At 33.8% G+C, this 15,999-nt stretch overlaps 1 long non-coding RNA gene across 1 annotated transcript; it reads left to right on the top strand.

The window, feature by feature from the left end:
• The first annotated feature begins 586 nt into the window (after nt 1-586).
• On the top strand, nt 587-14,536 carry LOC116550698. Its single transcript, XR_004268535.1, has 3 exons — nt 587-597; nt 5,495-5,499; nt 14,455-14,536. It is a non-coding gene; the product is annotated as an uncharacterized LOC116550698 (long non-coding RNA).
• Nucleotides 14,537-15,999: the final 1,463 nt, after the last annotated feature.

The raw sequence follows: 15,999 nt of genomic DNA, 5'->3' as shown, positions 1-15,999 counted from the left end.
TGAGCCACCGCACCTGGCGTTTCTGAGCATTCTTTAAGACCTTATAAATTAATAATTATATCCATGTAACTCCTGCTTTTCCAATGTTTATGAAATATTTTTTTTTTCTTGCCTTACTCTACTGACTGGAATTTAAAGAAAAGTTGTTGACCAAAAACATTAACAATGGATATCTTTTCTTTTCTCCTTTTCTATTTTTCTTCATTTTTTGGAGACCGGGTCTTGCTCTGTCACCCAGGCTGGAGTGCAGTGGTGCTATCTCAGCTCACTGCAACCTCCATCTCCGGGGTTCAAGCAATTCCTTTGCCTCAGCCTCCCGATTAACTGGGATTACAGGCATATATCACCACAGCCAGCTAGTAGAAATAGGGTTTTTAGTATTTTTAGTGGAGATGGGGTTCACTATGTTGATGAGGCCTCAAGTGGTCCACCCACCTCAACCTCCCAAAGTGCTGGGATTATAGACATGAACCACCATGCCCAGCTCCCTTTTCTCCTTATCATAGGAAGATGTTGTTTAGAGTTTCAACATAAACTAGGGTATAACTGACATTTTTTTCATAAGCTATTTTTGGTAGAATAAAGAAGTTCACTTCTGTTATGGATGGATTGAATCATATTTTCCTAAAATAAATAAGTCCTAATCCCCAGTACCTCAGAATGTGACCTTATTCAAAAATATGGTCATTGCCTTTTGTTTTCACTGTGGTATTCACCTTACTTTCTATCTTCACCTTCCATTTTCATGTCTTCAAAATATCTGTCCATCCTGCTACCCTATGTCCAGTATTAGTGGGGTACTATAATACAGTGAAGAAAACCATGAATAAGTGGTAATATTTCTGACTTGATTTACTTTGCAGCAACTGTGACATTGGTCAAGGCTTCATGAATCTCCGGGAGATTCCTGTGGTCTTCTCAACCATTCAGAACCATCAGAGTGCTGCTGATATGCACGTAGTAACTGCTTCATGGAATAGGAATGGTGCTATGACTGAGGACACTAGAATTATTCTCTTTACCACCAATTCAAATCTAGCGATTAAAGTCCAGCTGTTCTCTTCGTATCCCCTTCTATGCAGTTTGTTCCACCTTTATCATGGCCCTGAAACCATGAATCTCTTTCTTAAAAAGGAGTGTATCTGATATTTCCTTATTAACATGAGAAATCAATCACCTCTTAAATCCTTCTGTATATTAACAATACATAGAAGTGGCTTAATTTAATTTTATATACAAGTAGTACTTCTGTGCCAGAAAAAAAAAGATATAAAAAATTCTAAGCTGCACAATAATATGATCACCAAAATATTAAACTTGTTCTTAAACACTAGCAAAGATCCATTCACATATATTTCACCTTCAACTTCTGTGCTATGGAGTTATTAATGCTGTGGTAAAAGAATAAGGTAAGCTTTAGTAGTAAGACAAAGCAAAATAATTAAAACACCCTGAATCATGAATGCCTTTAGTCTAGTAATGTAGAATGATAATGGATACATTTTTCTTTGGATACTCTATTTATAAACTTAACTTTCTGGTGCAAATTCTTCTTTGCTTACTCTACTTATAAGCATAACTTTATAACTCTCTATGTATATCTCTATCTATCTATCTATCTATCTATCTATCTATCTATCTATCATAACCTCCTTTGAGCATATTAGGGACACAGAGCACTTGGTAAATCTTTGAGCTATGGTTCTAAGTTCTAGTTTCTAGTATTTGTTACCAAATGGTGAAAGAGAACCTTGGAGTGTTTCACATACATATGAATACCTATCTCAATCTCTGAACTTTGTCGTTTTTCTTTTCTTTAATTCTGTAGGAACCTGCTATCACTTCCTTTATTTACAATGGCTCTGCTTCTCTTTAAGCATTGAAATTAAAGCAATATATATATTTTTCCTTTGCTGCTCTTTAAGAGTAGGTATTTACATGGAGCAAATATTTATCTATTTTTATGTGACTGATTTCAAAATATATTGTATGCATATGGTATTTTGTAGGCCATAAGATTGTTCATAAAATACAGGTTACATCACCAACTTTGGAAATTACAGGAAGTAGAAATAATGAAATCTACATCTAGATATTCTAAATAGTAAAATTTGAATATTCAAATATTCTTTTGTCATTGTTTTTAATACAGGACGTTTAGGGTGAGAAATGCTATAGCAGAATGGAACTAAAGTTACTCGTGAAACAGTAGATCAAGTTGTTTCCATCCTGATTTAATAACTGAAGTCATGTGATTTATTAGTGAATTATTAGAAGTTGTTTTGACAGAAAAGAGGGAGAGACAGAAAAAAAAATGAAGCACTTTCATTTAAATTGTCAGAACCATCATGAAAAATACACAAATTATGGCCATTAAATAACTTGTTCTTCAGTAGAAATTTATTATAATTACTCCTACTTTACAGATAGAAAGTTTGAGGCTACTAAAAATTAATTACTTGTTTGCTGAATTCATATAAAATAAGCAAATGTTTATTAAAGATATATTTAAGTATAAACCTTACTCCATTGTTAAATTCTGTGATGATTTATCTTTTTAAAAACATTTTTAGTGAATTATAATTTCTAAGTAATTTATGTAATAAGAACAGTTTCTTAGTACTGACAAATGGCATGCTCATTTTGTTTCCTGTATATTTGACCATGAATTACTAACAGCTTCATCTTTTTTTTAGCAAAAAGATGAAATATGAAGGAAAAAGACTGAAGTCTTGAGGAGATGATCAGATGCCTTTGGAAAAAAAATACTTAAGAGGTTGAGTAAGCTTCAAATAAATGAAAGCTATAAGAAAACCGTCGGTGATGGAAGGTAGGCTATCAGATAATGAAAAGTGAAGTTACTCAGGAGAGAGAATTGGTGAGGCTTCAAATGACATTCATTCTGGAAAGTCAGTGATATCCTTGAAGACATATGATAGCTCTCTTACCCTTGGAGATCAGAATGCCTGGCTAGGACCATCCTGGTAATTCATCCTTATTAAAAAAGGGCACCAATTTCATCAGTATGGATAATTCAAGAGCAAATTTTTTTAGACGTGGCATGTTCTAGTGTTAGGGAAGCATCAAATCTCAGAATTGCTTTTCATTCAATTAACAAATTAATTATAATCATTTATTGAGTATATACTATGTGCAAAAGTGCTATAGGAGGCAGGTTGGCCTTATTTCAGGGTATCCCTCTCCAAACACAATTTAGTATTTGCCTGTGATACAGGATAAGTGGGTCTGTGGTTTTATTTTATTTTATTTTTATTTTTATTTATTTATTCATTTTTATTATTATTAGTTGAGATGGAGTCTTGCTCTGTCGCCCAGGCCAGAGTCCCGCAGGAAATCTCAACTCACTGCAACCTGCACTTGGGCTCAGGTAATTTCCCTGCCTCAGCCTCCCAAGTAGCTGGGATTACGGGCACCTGCCACCACACCCAGGCGTGGGCCACCATGCCTGGTCAGGGCTGTGGTTTTAACTTGGTATCTACTTCATCTATTGTTTGAGTTTTAAACTAGCTTCCAGAATATAAACATCTTAATAAGGCAAAAATGTACTAATGATTTTACCTTCCAAATGACAGAGCTTTAAACGGTACTATATCTCTTGGTTCTTTTATTTTTCAAACAAAGATTGCATTGGGAGATATTTTATCATAAAATTCTTCAAAATATTTGTGTATGTGAAAATATTAAGAAAAAAAACTCATGGGTGTGCATGCGTGTATAGAAAGACTTCTAATTAACAAGGGCAGTTTAAAAATACCCAGGTTTCTGGATGAACAAGCAACATTGGGCATTTGCCTCACAAAAAACAGCTTTTAGCAAAATCATTAATTACAGCCCCAAAACAATCCAATGTTAGCTCTAGAGCACTTAGTTTGAAAAATATTTGTGAGAAGTGTCACTGTTCTGTAACTATGAAATGTATGTATGTATATAAGTCATAGCTACTTGTAATATTTAGAAGTCTCTTTCCTGGGAAAACAAGGCCTAGTTTTAAAATACTGCTTTACAAAAAAATCAAACATTCTTTCACATACATCACAAACAGAGGTAATTCAAGCAATAATAAAGTCTATTTGAAAATGTAAATTTAAAAAATCCGTTTTTTACATTTCCTAATGACTGTTCTGTTTATATGCAGTCTATGTGATCACAGTATGTATTTGATAATAAAATAGGGCTATGAAGTTTACAAAATTTTATTTTAAAAGCCATGTCAAATCTTAAAGTAAGAAAGTAAACTAGTAATTCCTTTAATATTAAACTAGAACCATGGACTACTCCCTGGAAATACGTTCTGAAATTTTTGCTGTAATATTTTACCTTTATCTGCAATTTCTCCTTTAAACATGATTAACTATATTACCTTGATGAAAACTATGGTTTGAGCATATGCATAATGACATTGTAAAATAAAATGTTGTGATATTCGTTTGTTTTTAATTTTGTATTTACTAAAATAGCTATTTTGACAGTAAACATAAACTTTCTGGATCAAAGGAAGATTATTTACTTGCATAATATCTTAATGACAGTCCTCATGCCCCACTTTATATAACACAATGAGATTCAGATGTCACATACACATCCAATGTGGGGATTTGCATCACAGGAAATTCCGAAGTTACAAATCCCACATTTTATGTAGGGCAGGAAGTACAACTCCCATTTTGTCCTCAGAAAAAGGGAAAAGACCTTATCTTGCTAAAATAAACAAATCCTTACTGTGGATCTGAGGGGGGAAATCTTTAAGTTCATTACTATTTGAAGTGTAAACATGTTGCTTCAGAGAATAAACTGGAAACCTCTACTAAGAAATACACAGTGTCCTAACTTCTAACTCAGTTCCTTATCCTTTAACCTGAGTTGCCAGTGATTTTTTGACTCAAAGTCCAGAATGTGAAATATATATATATATATATATATATATATATATATATATATATTCATGTGGCATTGCTTCTTGACAGTGATTTTATGATTGAAAGAGTAACATGGTCTTAAATTACCCAAGCAATACAAACAACTATAAAAATAGACAAAATACAGAAAGCATCCATTTTTGCCATTGTAGAACAGGCAGCACAGAACTGTGATCCATTGAGATGGAAAACAAAGCCAGTGGGCACTAGGCTCTAAGACGTTCTGTAGTTCAGGAAGGGAGAAAGCCAAACGGGTCCAACATTCTCAATGAATTGATGAAACAAGGATCACAGCTGAAAAGGCAAAGGCACTAATAATTTGCGAAACAGAGTTTCTTAGAAGAGGTGACTCCAAGTGAAGGAATTTGAAAATATGGATAAGAATCCCCTTGGAGTTTTCAACTGCCCGCCTCTTTGAGAATGCATAGGTGAAATACTATGAGGCCTACATAGAGCTTTTTTTTTTTTTTTTTTTTTTTTTTTTTCCAGAAAAGAACAATTAATTCTCAGGGATCTACACGTTTAAAAAAAAATTCCTACAGTTCACATAAAGGCAGTCAGTGTTGAAACACCTTTATAATACACAGGTTGTTCATCAGAGATCTCTAACTGGCCATACCTAAGAAGTGTGTTTAACTATCCCTAGAGTAAGATCTACTCTAAACCTACCTTAAGAGCACTTACCAATATACATTTAAGGACTCAAACTGATCTTCAAGAACTTAACTGTCAGAAAAAAAATTAACACTATTTAAATAAATAAAACAAAATCCAACACCCAACACTGTAGAATTAACAATATCTGATACCCACAACAAATAAACAAGTAGAAAGAAAAATAACCAGAAGGAAAATCACTCAACAGAAACAGAAACAGAACTGATAAATCAGTAGACAAGTATATTTAAAAAGCCATTATACGTTTACCACATATACTTACGCATATCTGCTCAACATGTAAAACTAATTATAAATATAATGAGAAAGAAATTAAGGATATAAAAAGAACCAAATGTAATTTTTAAAGGTAAAATTACCTCTACATTTTAAGAAAACTTTAGGCACTATTGAATAAAAGATGTATTAAGTAGAAGATATAAAAGCAAAAAATATCCAAAATGAAGAGAGAGAGGGAAAAATAAAGACTGAAAGACTAAGAAGACTCTCTTTAACATGCTGGAAAATATCAAGCAGCCAATCATATATATTACTTGAGTACCAGAAAGAGAAAGGGATACAGTAAATAGCAAAGTAGAAATTACTAAAATATTTATAAATTTTACCAAAATTCTGTACTCACAGACCCTAAAGCCTCAATTAACCCAAGGCAAGATAAACATATAAAACACTACACCAAAGCACATAAAATTAAATTGCTGAAAGCCAGCAATAAAGGAGAAATTTTAAAATAGAGAGTTATAAAAAACATTATGTACAGAGAAACAAATATCTGAATAAAAATGTGTTGCTTATCTGAAATGATGCAGATTAAAAGAGAATGTGAGAATGTGGTGATATTGTTGCTATAGCCAAAACAATCCCACTGTCAATGCGTAACTCTGCACCCAGGCAAAATAAGCTTTTAAAATATAGACAATAAAAAATTTCCAGACAAATAAACCTGAGTAAATATATCATCAGCACACCTACATTAACAGAAATTATAATTAACCATGGGTGATGGATCACTTTTCTCCAAGGTTAGGGAGACAATAACGATATCCATTCTATTCAACATTACATTGAAAGTCCCAGCCAGCACAATGAAGCAAAAAAATAAGTCAAACAACAATAGAATGAAAAGAAAGAGACAAAACTGTGTTCATATGCATACACAGGGACATTTACATTAAAATTCAATATATTTTGAAAAATACTTCTAGAATTGATAAGTGAGTTTAGTACTTTGTAAAGTGCAAGGTCAATAACCCAAATCTATTATGTTTCTGTACTTCAGCAGCAAAGGATTAAAAATCAAATCAAATTTAAAAGTACATATCATATATAATAGCAACAGAAAATATAAAGCATTTAAGGAAAATTTTAACAAATTATATCCACTAATACATAAATATGTAAACATCACTGATGAGATAAATTAAAAACACAGATGAAATGAAGAGATATGCTAATTATTTAGAAATTGGAAGACTCGTTGGTAAGGTGCTGGTTTTTCTTTAATTAATCTATAAACGTAACCTATATATATATTTTTTTCATTATATGCCTGTGTATCTTATTGAATCTGATATATATTATGAAAAACAAGTGAATATACATATATAATATATAGGTTAACTAATATACAATTTTATTTAATAAGTAAAATTCATTCTAAGTATTAATGGAAATCATTATTTTTTAATTCCTTCCTGCTTTCCTCTCCTCCTGTATTCGCAAAAGTTCAAAATTTCTGTGCAACTCCTCTGAGCTATAGCCTTCTGTCCATGACTTCTAGGGAGGCTGTAGAACATTGTATAATTAGAAAAACTTCTATTGCTAATATAATAAATAAACAATAACTGGAATTTTACTTTATAGCCCAGAGAAGCTCAATAAGAACCTCTTAGTGATATGACTAAAAGGAAGACACTTATAATGGAAAACAGTAGGGAGGTTCTTTATAGAACTACAAGTAGAACCACCATTCAATCCAGCAATCCCGCTATTCACTACTAACCAAAAAAAAAGAAGTCATTATATGGAAAAGACACATGTACATACATAATTATAACAGCACAATTCACAATTGCAAAAATGTGGAAGCAACCTAAATGCCCATCAACCAATGCGTGGATAAGGAGAATGTATATGTATACCATAGAATACTACTCAGTCATAAAAAGGAATGGAAAAACAGCCTTTGCAGCAACTTGGTTGGAGTTGGAGGCCGTTATTCTAAATGAAGTAGCTCAGCAATGGAAAACCAAATATTTTATGTTCTCCCTCGTAAGTGGGACCTAAGCTATAAGAATGCAAAGGCATAAGATGATATACTAGACTTTGGGGACTCTTGGGGAAGAGTGGACCTTGGATGAGGAGTTAGACACATATGGGGTACAATGTAAACTGCTCTGGTGACAGGTGCACCAAAATCTCAGAAAACACTACTGAAGAACTTATCCATGTAACAAAAAACACCTGTACCCCAAAAACTGTTGAAATAAAAGAAAAACAAAAACTAATATATAAAATGATGGTTATAACTCAATAATAACATTATTATAAAATATAAAATGATAGTGAAAACCCAGTAAACAATCATTTCTATACATAATAGTTTAATGGATTTTGATTAATTTAATATATTTTAGATTTTTGATTTACTCTATGATATATTGGCTAAAAGTCTAATATTTTATGAATAATTAAAAATGAAAATGGGCATTGGCCTTACTGAAAATATCAAGAAAGGCATTTTACTTTATATAGAATTAAATTAATATGTATACACATTCAATTTTTTTGTAGAATATCTTTCAGCACTACTATTTTCATTCAGGTTAGGATTATTGTTAAATACTTTATTATATTAAAAAATCTGGAGGCAAATTCCTTTATATACTCCCAATGCTAGCCATGTTCTCCTCACTACCCTCTAGAGGCCAGATTAGTTATCACAGTTATTATATAAATTATGCCTCATAAGTTTATATAACTTAATTCATTTTAAAAGACTTTGTGAGCTGTTCTATTACCAGTATTTGTTATTTTTATTGTTTATATGTTTAAATTTATTTTGTATTAAGAAATGACAAGAGTCAGGCAGATCACAAGGTCAAGAGATTGAGACCATTCTGGCCAACATGGTGAAACCCTCATCTTTACCAAAAATACAAAAATTAGCTGGCCATGATGGCACACACCTGTAGTCCCAGCTAATCAGGAGGCTGAGGCAAGAGAATCGCTTGAACCCTGGAGGCAGAGGTTGTAGTAAGCCAAGATAGTGCCACTGAACTCCAGCCTGGTGACAGAGTTAGACTCCATCTCAAAAAAAAAAAAAAAGAAAAGAAAGAAATGACAAGAAACACTTGAAACCTCCATTTTTTATTTCATATAATTTAATAATAAATAATATGTATTTGTCAATATTTTCATTAGTTTGCATATATTAATTTCTTGTACAAATTTACATGTTTGACATAACTGAATAGGGAATTTGAATATGGATCTATTCTCTAGTGCTGCAGAAATATAGATTGTTTTGCCTTAGTACCTGGATTATGAGGTATGTATACAAATGTAAATATAGAAAAGTATACAGAACAAGGCACATAGGTTATAATTTTTTTCTTACATACATGAGCTGGATTCCAATATTATTTTTTACCTACCATTTGACTACAGAATGTAGCATTTTTTTTTCCTTGTGAATTAATGTTCTGTAAATTTCCATGTGAATTAATAAACATATACTTGTTATATAATTTCCTATTACATGATTTGTTGTTAATGATTTTTAAATTGCATACTATTGTGTAGACAGTATCACATTCCCATGGTGAATAATATTCTAATAAATATCTTTGTAGCTTAATTGTTGTACGTTTTCATAACTACATTTTCAAATAAATTTCTAGAACTGTGGTTTTCATGTCAATGATTATTTGTTTTACAAAGCATTTTAAAATAGCCTTTTAGTCATATTATGCTAACTTTGATCCCTAGCAATGCATATGAGAAGTCCAATTGTCTATTTGCAGCAGTTAGTAATAATCTTATTTGATGGATAAATCTATTATGTTACTGCAAAAGTAATTGTAGTTTTGGTCATTAGTTTATATGATAAAAACTGCAATTACTTTTACACCAAACTATACCAATTACAAGAAGTTACACTCTCAAACAGGTGTTTATATAAAATTTATGTTGATATTACCATGAATATGAAAACACAGGAAATGACATGCAGTTAATCTATTGTTCTTACGGGGTTACAGTGGTTGATGGGGGGGAGCAAAGAAAAAAAGAATTAATTACTCAGTGACATAACCTTTGAAACATCATTTTATTTTTAATTGACTTTTCTGTTTACCAGAGAGTTCAGACGTATTGAATGGTAATAGCTTCTCATTAATAATAATATTTACAATAAAACATTTATATTCATAATTTCTTGCATGCTGATGGACAGTTTTTTCCTATAAAATAAAAGCGAAGGTCTGGCGTGATGTCTCACCCCTGTAATCTCAGCACTTTGGGAGGCCAAGTTGATTGGGTCACCTGAGGTCGGGGTTCCAGACCAGCCTGACCAATAGGAGGAAATCCTGTCTCTACTAAAAATACAAAATTAGCCAGGTGTGGTGGCTCATGCCTGTAATCTCAGCTACTCGGGAGGCTGAGGCAGGAGAATCGCTTGAACCCAGAGGGGGATGTTGTGGTGAGCTGAGATCACGCCATTGTACTACAGCCTGGGCAACAAGAGTGAAACTCTGTCTCAAAAAAAAAAAAAAAAAAAAAGTTAAATATTCAAAATATAGACTATAATAGAATAATATTTTAATATATGATGATAAAAACACTTAAATTTCTGTTTATAAATTAGAAAACACATTATTGCTACATATTCTGAACCATCAAGCCCTCAACAATAAAAATCATTATAGTTTCTTATACCTACAAAATGGAAAATTGGAAAAACCAAAAATCGAAAAATGAAATAACAATACAAACATAAAACAGTACTAAACTTTGTCTTTGCAAATAAAGTACTATCATTCTTTACCACTAAATATTTAAAAGAATAAATTGAAATGGTGACTATTTTTATTAAATAAGAAAGGATATACTACCATCTAGTGGTTTGTGGTGTTGCTCAAGGGTAATATTTTCTCCTCCAAGTATTCTTAGATCCTGCTGATCAAAGGAGTCTGATGGCTGAATATTTTACAGTTAAACCAGCTCAATAAATAATTATCAAAAATTACTTAATTTTTAAGACATTGCTCTTAACCACATTGTACTTTATTACCTTCACCTTAAAAGTTGAAAACCCTTCATAACAAAACATAGATGGCCATTCAGAAAATAAAATAATATTTCAAAATAATAACTTCCATAAAAGCAGTGAAGATAAAAATGAATATTTTTGTAGATGATATGGTGACTACTTTAAAGATATTTCAATTCATGAGTACTTCATTTAGACTACCTACTATTTAAGTAAAGTAGTCATTTAAAATGTTTTCCATATTGTAATGCACATGATGGAAAGTCATAGCTACATTAATAATAATAGATAACCAAACTGAATATTAAAATGCTAATAATCTTTTAGAATAAGTTATTTTTAAGATCATTAAGGTGAATATGAGAACAAAAAGAAACAAAAATATTTTCAAGGAATCTCTTTAAATCTGTATTTTATCTGATAAATAATTGATCTTTTTCACTTATCTTCTATGTGTGGGTCTGTGTGTATGTATGCATGTGTTCGTGTGCATGTGTTTGTGTGTGCGTGTGTGTCTGCATGTTCATTTTGTTTGTTATATGATAATAAACATAATTTACAAAAATTTTATTGTAGAATATCTTCAATTCAAGATATTTAAGATACTTAAGCCATAGATGTAGAGTGACTATCCTTTCTAATATCAAGTTAATTGTCAAATCATTTAATTAAATTATTAGTTTAAATAATTAGATTATGTTTTATCAATTAGGAATGAGCTGTATTCAGTTCATAATCATTAACTATGAATCCTTTAATGATGCAGGCAAGAGATGAGTTTTTTAATTAAAAAGTTTTATACAAAAACTACATTATCAAAAATCAATATTCTTTTACAAAATAGCTGCAATACAAAATTCATTGTGGAGTACAGTGGGGCCACTATTACTCACTGCAGCCTAGATTTTCTGGGCTCAAGTAATCCTCCTGCCTTAGCCTCCCAAAGCACCAGGATTATAGGCATGAGCCACTGCCCCCTGCATTATCACTCTTTATAGCAAGTTCAGAGCTGTTTGACTTATAATGTGGTTACTTTCTAATAAACCCATCATAAGCTGAAAATTTCGTTTAGTCAAAAAATGCATATAATACACCTAACCTACTAAAAATAGCTCAGCCTCGTCTACCTTAAACATGCTCAGAACACTTATATTAGTCCAGTATTGGCCAAAGTCATCTGGCAACACAGTAGAGAGTACATTGGAGAGTATCAGTTTACCCTTATGATGGCATAGCTGAGTGGGAGCTGTATCTCCCCAGCATCCTGAGAGAGTATTGTATTGCATATCATTAGCTTTGGAAAAAATCAAACTTCAAAACTCAAAGTATGGCTTTTCACTTTCATAGCATCATAAAGTAGAAAATTGTAAATTAAATCCTTGTAAGTTAGGGACTATCTGTACAGCTTTCAATCAGTACCATAGTGCTAGCATAAGAAAAGGAGACATCAAAGACATATTGATTCATTTATATATAAATTCACCAAATATATAGTGAGTGTATTCTAAGAGCCATCCAGTGTACTAGGAGCTGGGAATGCCACAATGAAAAGTTGGATCAGACTGGCACAGCCCAAATAAAAATTAATTTATTTGGAACGCAGAGTCACATATAAGAAAATCAGAAAATCAAAATGGAAAACCTTGGATTGAGGGAAAGAGACAATCATGAAATATCCAGAGAACAAGCATCTAGCCAAAGGGAAAACATGCAAGCATCAGAGAAAAAAGGCTTTCCAGGCTTCAGGTACTGCGAAGAGAGAAAGATCACATAAGTGAACAGGCAAATGGGCAGGAGAAAGGAAGTTAATGAGGAGAAGGAAACAGGGATCAGATTACGGAGGGACACACAGGGCAGATACGAAGTTTGAATTTAATTTGAAAGATGGTTTCCAAAATCCTGCTTTCATAAATGATGGTACAATAAGATTTTAAAGAGAGAAATACAAGAATGGGAGCATATTTGGATGGAAGGAACAAAGAAAATGAATTTAGTGTAGACAAGTTGAGGTGGAAGTTGTGTCTTTGTATAACATTAAAGCTGAAGGGTGACAGGTGGGAAGGATAAGAGGATTTCACTCCAGCAGCTGCAGTGATCGGTTAAAAAGTTTTTTATCTCTTAAAATGTCACTCTGATGAGACTTAGAAAACCACATAAAAAATAGGAACAGCACCTGTAGTAATTTCAAAGCATCATCATCCAAACTAATTTATTTAAATTAATTAAACTAATTAATTTAATTTAAATACAGATGTGGCTCACTCTTGTATCTCAGCGCTTTAGGGGGCTGAGGTGGGCAGATCACTTGAGGTCAGGAGTTTGAGACCAGCCTGGCTAATATGGTGAAACACTGTCTTTACTAAAACACAAAAATTAGCTGGGCATGGTGGTGAGTGCCTGTAATCCCGGCTACTAAGTAGGATGAGGCAGGAAAATTACCTGAACTCAGGAGGCAGAGATTGCAGTGAGCCAAGATTGCACCAGTGCACTCCAGCCTGGGTGATAGAGCAAGGCTCCCTCTCAAAAAATAAATAAATAAAAATAATAATTAATAAAAAGATGTAAGTGTAACTTTACAATAGAGGAACATGACAGGCATCACCTTATTCAACTGAGGAAACTTAGCATCGTCAACACTAAAACAATTGTACAATACACTCTTCCTGATATGATACAAAGTAAATGTACACATTGCTTTAGTAGTCTCACCGCCTGCCCATCAAAAAAAAAAAAAAAAATCATTTGGCTATGTATAGGAATGATCACAACCATTTAAAATTATAGACTGATCTATGGTGAAACAGACTTGGATGTGTCAAGGGTTTATGCCATTTAAATGAAACAATCAAAGAATCAGTGGTAGGGCTGAGGCTGGGGGTGTGGTCTGGTATAAAAGAAATCAAGATAAACACTAATTGCTTCCTTAGCAAAAATAACTAAGTGAGAGGCACGGCATTACCTGGCTTCAAACTATACTATAAGGCTATGGAAAGCAAAACAACGTGGCACTGGTACCAAAATACCAGGCACATAGATCAATGGAATGGACAAAAGAACCCAAAAGCAATACCAGACACCTACAACTAGCTGACCTTTGACGATGTTGACAAAAATAAACAATGGGGAAAGGACACCCTATTCAATAAACGGAGTTGGAAAAACTGGCTAGCCACATGTTTTACATTTTATTCTTTTAGAATAAAACTGGACTCCTACCTCTAATCATATACAAAAATTAACTCAAGATGGATGAAAACAGTTAAATATAAGACCTTAAACGATAAAAACTCTGGAAGGAACCCTAGGGAAAACTTCTGAACATCAGCCTAGGCAAAGAATTTATGACTAAAATCTCAAAAGCAAAGCAACAAAAGCAAAATGACAAATGACACTTACTAAAATTAAAGAGCTTCTACACAGGCAAAAAACAGTCTACAGAGTAAACAGAAAACCTAGAACAATAGTGAAACTGGAAAATTCCCTTGTCCCCCTCGCAGGCCATGCAATGGGGGTGTGAATTGCTGCTGCTTCAGTACCATGCTGCTCAAGCTCTTGGGAGCATGCAAGTGGGCAGGTTGTGGGGTTCTGACCCCCACAGCAGTGTCTAGGGGTGAACGTTTACAGCTGAGGCCCCAGTGGGCGTGTGTTACAGCATGCTGTTTCATTTTAGCGCTCTGTAGGCAGCTTGTGCTAGTCAGCTTAATTAGACCCTCTGACTTATCGCAAGGACAGAGGGATTTCTGTATCCCAGAGTTTTTTGCCTTGGTGTACCGGAAGAATCAGATCACACGTGGGCTTGGAGAATGACTGCAGGGTTTTACTGAGTGGAAGGAGCTCTCAGCACATGGAGAGGCCAGAAGGGAGATGGAGTGGGAAGATCAGTTTTCTCTGGAGTTGGGGCTGCGCCCTCCTAGCGCCCCCCAGCCAAACTCCGCGTGATTCTGCTGGTGGATGACCTGCTGGCCTGCCAGTGTCTATCGTGTGCTCTTATGCTGGTGCATGCCTCTTGGCCCCCACCCGCTTATGTCTTCTTCCACTGGTGTGCTCCTTTCGAGGTCCAGCTGCTTGTGTCTTCTCATTAGAGTCTGGGGGTTTTATAGGCACAGGATGGGGGCGTGGAGGGCCAGGGTGGTCTTGGGAAATGCAAAATTCAGGCAGGAAAACAGAAGCGCCTGTCCTCACCTAGGTTCATGGTAGCAGTCACTGGGGTGAAGCCCTAGTCAGAGACCACACCCTTCCTTTCCTGGCACTTCCTATCCCTTCTTGTATAAATAAGATAATATTTTTCTTTTCTTGTTATTTTTTGAGATGGAGTTTTGCTATTGTTACCCAGGCTGGAAAACAGTGGAGCAATCTTGGCTCACTGCAACCTCCACCTCCTTGGTTCAAGCAATTCTTCTGCCTCAGTCTCCCCAGTAACGGGGATTACAGGCACTTGCCACCAGGACCGGCTAAATTTTTGTATTTTTAGTAAAGATTGGGTTTCATCATGTCGGTCAGGCTGGTCTTAAACTCCTGACCGCAGGTAATCTGTCCTCCTTGGCCTCTCAAAGTGCTGGGATTACAGGCGTGAGCCACCTTGCCCAGCCAGAATATTTTTCTATTAAAATGTTACTCTGATGAGATTTAGAAAACTATCTGAAATGAATATTTCAAACAGAATAGCATAAAATATTTGCAAAGTATCCATCCAAGAAAGGACTAATATCCAGGAACTATTAAAAAATACAAATCAATAGCACAAAAACTAATAACCGCATTTAAAAATAGGCAAAAGACATAAAGAAATATTTGTCAAAAAAAGACAGAGAAGTGACCAAAACACATGAAAAAACTCTCATCATCATTAATAGTCAGATAAATGCAAATTAAAACCACCATGAGATACCATCTTACAATAGTCAGAATGGCTATTAAAAAGTTAAGAAATAACAGATGTTGGAGAGGTTGCAGAGAAAAAGAATGCTTATATGCTGGGAGTGTCAATTAGTTCAGCACCTGTGAAAGAGTTTGAAGATTTCTCAAAAAAACTGAAAACAGAACTATCATTTGACCCAGCACTCCCATTACTGGATATCTACCTGAAGGAAAAGAAATCATTCTACCAAAAAG

The sequence above is a fragment of the Sapajus apella genome, unplaced genomic scaffold, assembly GCF_009761245.1.
Source record: "Sapajus apella isolate SASKATOON/1434 unplaced genomic scaffold, GSC_monkey_1.0 scaffold8, whole genome shotgun sequence".
NCBI classification, from domain to species: Eukaryota; Metazoa; Chordata; class Mammalia; order Primates; family Cebidae; genus Sapajus; species Sapajus apella.
Note: the sequence above shows the minus strand (reverse complement) of the source record. Positions and strands in the feature narration are given on the sequence as shown.